Genomic DNA, 6,885 nt, shown 5'->3' on the forward strand with positions numbered 1-6,885 from the left:
ACAACTTCATGGGAATCAGTCATCTTTACCAACCACCCGCAACGATTGCTACCTCACCGACCAGCATGGCACATCACCCTATGATCCGGCCAAGGAGAAATGGTCTTCCTACATGGGCCGATTCAAACAATACCTGGAAGTCAATGGATTCCAGGCTGCCCCCATTGCAAAGAAGAGAGCCCTGTTTCTAACATACTGTGACTCCAAACTCTACGAGATGGCAGACGCTCTTGTAGCCAACGAGCTGGACAGTGTATTCTGGGACGAGCTTCAGCAAGCCTTGAATGAGTATTTTGATCCATCGTCATCCTACCTGGTCAACTGCCATGAATTCTATATGCAGAGTCAGAGACGGGGGAGACGATTAATACATTCATGGCCGTGCTTTGGAAGCTGTCAAAAACTGCAAGTTCCCCAATACCAAGGGCATGATCCATGATTGGCTCATCCTCAGAATGAGAGACCTGAGCCTACAAAAGTGACTGCTGACCCAAGAGGATATCTCATTCAAAGAAGCCATTGATGAAGCCTGAGTCACAGAATCATCGGACAGCTCTGCCATGCGAATCAAAGGTACCGGGAAGGTGCATGCCACCCAGGTCAATCACCGAGCAACCTGAAACACCTCCAACTCCAAGGCCAGTGACGAGGACAAGGAGGATATCCACAAGGTGAAGTCCAGTAAGCCAGTGGGAACCAAGCCATGCAGGGGTTGCGGCGGGAGTCACCACTGCTCTGCATGCCATTTTAAGGACACTATATGCAGGCTTTGTGACTTCAAGAGATACGTCACAGAGATATGCAGAGCCAGCCAACCAACCAGCAGGCAAGCCAGGAGAACCTCCTCCCCTACCAGACAATATGGTCACCAAGGGAGAGGTCAGAAGAATCCTGGCAGGAAATTCAAAAAGAGAGATGACACGAGGGAAGAAGAAATGCACTTCACCTTCGTTGGCTATGCTCAAACCCATGTGAGGAGAACAGATGCATACGAGGCCAGCAAAATCATGGTCACCATGAGCATCGAACGCAGCCCATGCCAGATAGAGGTAGACTCAGGATTATACATCTCCATGATCTCATGGGATAAAGAAGCTACAGCCCTGCATGCAGTGTGACTAGCTGGAACCAAGAAGATCATCTTGAAGGACTACCAAGGCTACCACATCCCCATCCTTGGCAGAAAGCCAGTCCGGATAGAATATGGCAGTTTCCAAGGGACTCTACCACTCACCATAGTAGAAGGGACCTGCCAAGCCTGCTGGGGTGAGAGTGGTTCAAACCCACCCAGATCCATTTCATTGGCATCCCCACCACCAAGACCACCACCCCACACCAGGAAGACAACTTCGCAGCACTAGAGTGTGACTTCAACGACGTATTCAATGGCGAACTGGGCAAGTACACGGGGACCCCAATCTCTTTTAACTTAGACCCCAACATAGCTCCTGTCTGACTAAAGCAGCAGTGAGTCCAGTTTGCTCTCTGGCCTAAGGTTGAGGAACAATTAGATAAATTAATTGGCCAGGAGATCCTCAAGACAGTTGACCATGCCAAATGGGAGATTCCAATAGTCACTTTTCTGTCCTGTCTCATGCACAGAGGTGGATTTGTGGCCGTGCAGATGCAGATAGATAATTCCACAAAACATCCATAACAAAGTACATCTATTGGTATATCAAGTATCTTCATAACTCACATTTGTGACGAAGCTCTTCTATAATGACCAATCCTTTGTATATCAGCATTGCAGGTATAAGATGGTTCTTTTCCTAACCCATCACGTAGCGGTAAGCTGCTTATCAGTTCATGAGTCCATGCAAGAATGGAGGATACCTCCCTCAACCCCTCGAGGGTCAATTTAGTGACCAATCAGGATTACAGATGTAGCCACATGACATGAACTACATTTCCCAGGATACCTACATTTACCATGATGCATTCCCTTAAGGGAACAACTCATAATTCCTAAGTAACTAGCCAACTCCCATAGACTGGCTGGGACAGCAGAGTCACCCCAGTTAAACAAGACAGGTCAGTGAGAATCTGTGCTGACTACAAGACCACCCTGAATAAGACCCTGCAGCAAAGTGCCTACCCAGTGCTGGTTGTGCAGCATCTCCAACATTCCCTGTGGCAGGGAAACAACTTTGCCAAACTAGATCTGGCCCAGGCCTACCAGCAGCTGCCAATCAACAAGGCAACTGCTGAAGCGCAAACAATAGTGACTCACTGGGACACCTTTAAATGCAACTGGCTGCAGTTTGGAGTGAACGTAGCCCCCGGCCTCTTCCAAAGCATCATGGAGAGACTGTTACACAACATCCCGGGGTAATACCATACTTTGATGATGTTATAATATCAGCCAATAGCCGGGAACAATTAATAGAAAGACTGACGGCAGTGTTGGGGAGATTCCAGGAAGCAGGACTTAAGTTAAAAAGGAATAAATGCCACCTGGCTGTCCCCCAAGTGGAGTTTTGGGGCTTCCTCATTGATGCAACAGGCATACGACCCACAAGTGGCAAACTACAAGCAATAAGGGAAGCCCCCACTCTCCAAAGTAAAGTGGAACTGCAAGCATTCCTGGGGTTGCTGAATTTTTACAATATCTTTTTACTGTAGAAGGCAACCATCACAGAACCGCTCCATAGACTGTTAGACAAGATGACTGACTGGACCTGGGAGCAACATGAAGCCGACGCTTTTAAAAATATAAAAAGCATTTTAACATCCAGCAGTGTCCTCATTCAATACAGCGAAATACTGCCCTTAACTCTAATGTGTGATGCCTCCCCCTATGGAATTGGCACTGTCCTCAGCCACAAACTACCAAACAGGAGAGAAGCTCCCATCGCATACTATTCTAAAACCCTGTCCAAACTGCAACAGAACTACAATCAAATCGACAAGGAAGCCCTTGCCACTGTAGCAGGCATCAAGTGCTTCCATGAGTACCTCTGCAGAAGTCAATTTGACTTGGTTACTGACCACAAACCCTTGCTGGGCATCCTCGCTGGGGACAAACCCATGCCGAACATCCTATCATCCATCATGTTAAGATGGACTGTAAGATGCCTACACTTACCACTTAATCCACAGACCAGGGAAAGAAATTTCCAAAGCTGATGCCATGAGCTGCTGTCCACTCCCAGAACTTGCCGAAGACCCAGCAGCATCCACTTCTGTATTCCTAGTGGAAAGCCTCTGCTCCAGACTGATGACTCGATGGAGATCAACAAAGGACAAAACCATGGCGTGGATTTTAAACTGGGTGTGGAGGGGATGGCTGGGAACCATAGATGGGGAATGAGTTCAAGCCATTTAAAAACAGACAGACTGAACTCTTAGTGACCAAGGGCTGCCTGCTGTGGGAAGAGAAGGTGATCATCCTTCCACCATTAAGGGCTAGGGTGCTGACATTACTACATGAGGTCTACCCGGGGAGTGTCAGCATGAAAGCCCTCACCAGAAGCTATGTATGGTGGCCAGGACTAGACAAGGACATTGAGGCCTGGGTTGCCGCCTGCACCACGTGCCAAGAATCCAGACTTGCACCCCCATCAGCAACACCCGTGAAGTGGGAAACGCCCATATCTCCATGGGCCAGGTGCACACTGACTTTGCCGGACCCTGCCAAGGACAAACATTCCTAATAGTGGTGGATGCATACTTTAAGTGGTTGGAAGTAATCATTATGAAGTCAACCACTACCGAAGCCACCATAAAGGCACTTCAGAGGTTATTTTCCACCCATGGATTGCCGGACATCCTGGTGTCCAACAACAGGCCGTAGTTCACCTCACAGCCTTTTGAGGGGTTCCTAACGGGGTTGGGGATCCATCATGCATTCTCTGCACCAGTACACCCAGCCACCAATGGGCAAGCAGAGAGAATGGTTAGATCTACCAAAGAAGCATCTGGGGGACTGGCAGGAAAGGGTTGACAGAATGCTATTAGCCCAACACATCACACCCCAATCGACAACACACTGCAGCCCAGCTGAACTACTGATGGGCAAAAGGCTTAGGTCGACCCTAGACAGAATATACCTGCACTACAGCAACGAGACCCCTGCAGACTCCACAGGGAAGTGCAGGCACTTCCCCATAGGGGACCCAATCTACATACATAATTACACAGGGGGCCAACCTGGGTGCCGGCCAAAGTTGTAGAAATCACCGGGTTTTTGATCATATTGAATGAAGACTGAAGGGGGAAACTGTGGGACAGACACATTTACCAGATCAGAGGCCGGGTCACGATTTCAGACAACCAGCCAGAAGACTGACACACACAACCAGAACCGGCCCTAGTGAATATCCCACCCACAGGTCACACAGGAGTAGATAACTTCAAACCCGGAAAGAGCATCAGGACTTAACTTTAGGAGGGGAGGTCCCATGGTGTACTTCTGAAGCCTCAGGCTCAATGGGCCCTGCCGTGTCTCAAGATGACTTCAAGACTGTTCCACAGGCAGGGACCAGAGTGATAGCAGACCCATCTGAACAGGCCACAGTCCCAGGAACGAGTGAGGTGTGCAGATCCAGTCACACCCAGCGAAATCCTGCCTACCTACGTGACTACATAAGGTACACAAGCACGGATTGGTGGAACACTGACTAGTAGGGAGGGGTGTTAAATATTGCCAAATATGGGCACAGGAGGGGAGTCTGATGTCAGACTCCACTCATTGGACCAGCCACTGGTAGGAGAAATAAAGTCCTGACAGTGGCTGAAATGTTGGATAGTGTTGGTTATATAAGACGGAGCCAACCGCAGCTGAGTGGCTTGCATTTAAATGGCACTAATAAAAAAGTTACCTGTGACTGCTGTGTCCTGCCTCTTCAATCCACATGCCCACTTAACACTATGTGCCAATGATATATTCTCAATACTCATAGAACGCCTGTGCTGCAGAAACTATATTGGTAACTAGTTTGTTTCTGGATGAAATTCAGAATGCTGGTAGAAACCTATAAAGTCCTGTGTGGTTTAGAAACTGGATTTCTACAAGTCTACTTGTTTTGAATAGAACTTATCTGACTAACTTGTCTTTGTACAAGCACTTGTAAATTATATTGTATTCTATAAGATGGTACATAAGGAAATTCAGAGTGTATAGGTATTTTGGTATATGTTTTCTATTTCTATTTTATTATATTTCCAAGCTATTTTGATTATCCTGATTGAAGTGGCATAAAAATAAACACATAAAAATAATAACATTTAATAATTGTATTTTAATTTAATAAAATAAAATCTATTTTAGTTTGATTTGAAAGCTCTTAATGTAGAGCCATTAAGCCTATACAGGTAGTTATTGACTTAAATTATTCATTGATTGGTTGTTTGAAATTCCAATGGTGCTGAACAAAAGGACTTCTGCCCCATGCCAAAGTTACAGCCTTTGCAGACTACTGCAGCTACGATAAAAATTTGGCAGTTGGCAGCCTGCTGGCACTTACTATAGGCACTCCACAACTCCCCCACCAGCCAATTTCCTCCTGCCAATCTCAGTCACCCAACCAGCTCACCAGTGCAAATAAGGGAATCCACTTGTTTCATTGTCAGATTCTTTAAAATATAGTACTGATTCATGGATCTTATTGAAATGCTAGTAGGAACTGATATTAATATATAGTTTTTGAGGGAAGAGGCTGTGTAGAAGCAGTATTCCTATAATATTCATTTTGACTACTGTGCATTCTTCACAGAATGGAAATTGGAAACCAATACAAGGTTACATGTTAAATTTTCTAGCAAAATATTATTTCTGGAGATTCACCAGAAACCTCGGTGTTAGGAAGTTGACGATGTCTACAGCCTCAAAAATGAAGGCAATTTACTTAACATTGTGACAACAGACAACTTGATTACATTGATCACAAGTGTCTTTAGTTGGCATTTGAGGACCAAATAATGCAATTCCACTCTTGACTGTGGCCAGATCTTCTGGACTGCAGTATTGATATGATGGCATCATCAATGAAATGTCATGTTGATATAATCATGGTTTATTACATATATGTTGAGTTTCTTGTTTGTGGAAGAAAAAAGTAAGGAACTGACATTTTACCTCTTTGTCATGGTTGCTAAATTTGGCTGTGGTCTCATCTATCCCCACAGACAAATTGCCCTGGGACCAAGAGCTGCAAACTCATCTGTTACAGAGGTAGCAGTTGTCAACCAGTCTATTTTTATTCTAGGAATGAAGAATTAATATGTCAGGGACAAATTGTTAAAACTCACTTTTTATCTTTTAAGTATATAAAAAGAAGCTGTTCTCATTCAAATAGTGACACATAGATTGCTCCTTGCCAGAATGAAAGTTCTCCTTTAGCTTCAACAAATGGCACAATTTCCTCTAATTATATACCTTACTATGGAAATATGATACAATTAAGCCTAAATTATGTAATCAGTTACATTGTCTGAAAAAGGCTGCATGTACAGAGAAAATATTTCCCATTTAATAAGAGGATTACAACAAAGAACCCCATTATGAATAAGGGCCAGTGTGATTTTTAATGAGCTGGATCTGGAGTCCTTTCACTCACCAGAGGATTGCCCACACGCTGTTTGAAAAAAAAAACCCCTGTAAATAGAAAGAGACACTGAGAACGAGAGATCAGTAGAGAGGAAGATAAGCCCAAAATGAAATTAGTTTTGATCATTAGAGATCAATTTAAATAGTCCAAAATGTGGAAAATTCTATGATGCTGTTTTTCAATCATATTTGTTCAAAAATACTTCCTATAGGAAGAGACCATGTGAATCGCTGGACACAAAATATCTGGAGTCTGGTAGCATCTTTTTTTTAACTGTTTTATAAAAATTTATATATAGTCTTAACATATCTGTTTATGAAGCGTAAATCCCAGA

This window comes from Pseudonaja textilis, chromosome Z (assembly GCF_049901715.1).
Source record: "Pseudonaja textilis isolate UNSWEBS1 chromosome Z, rPseTex1.2, whole genome shotgun sequence".
NCBI lineage: Eukaryota > Metazoa > Chordata > Lepidosauria > Squamata > Elapidae > Pseudonaja > Pseudonaja textilis.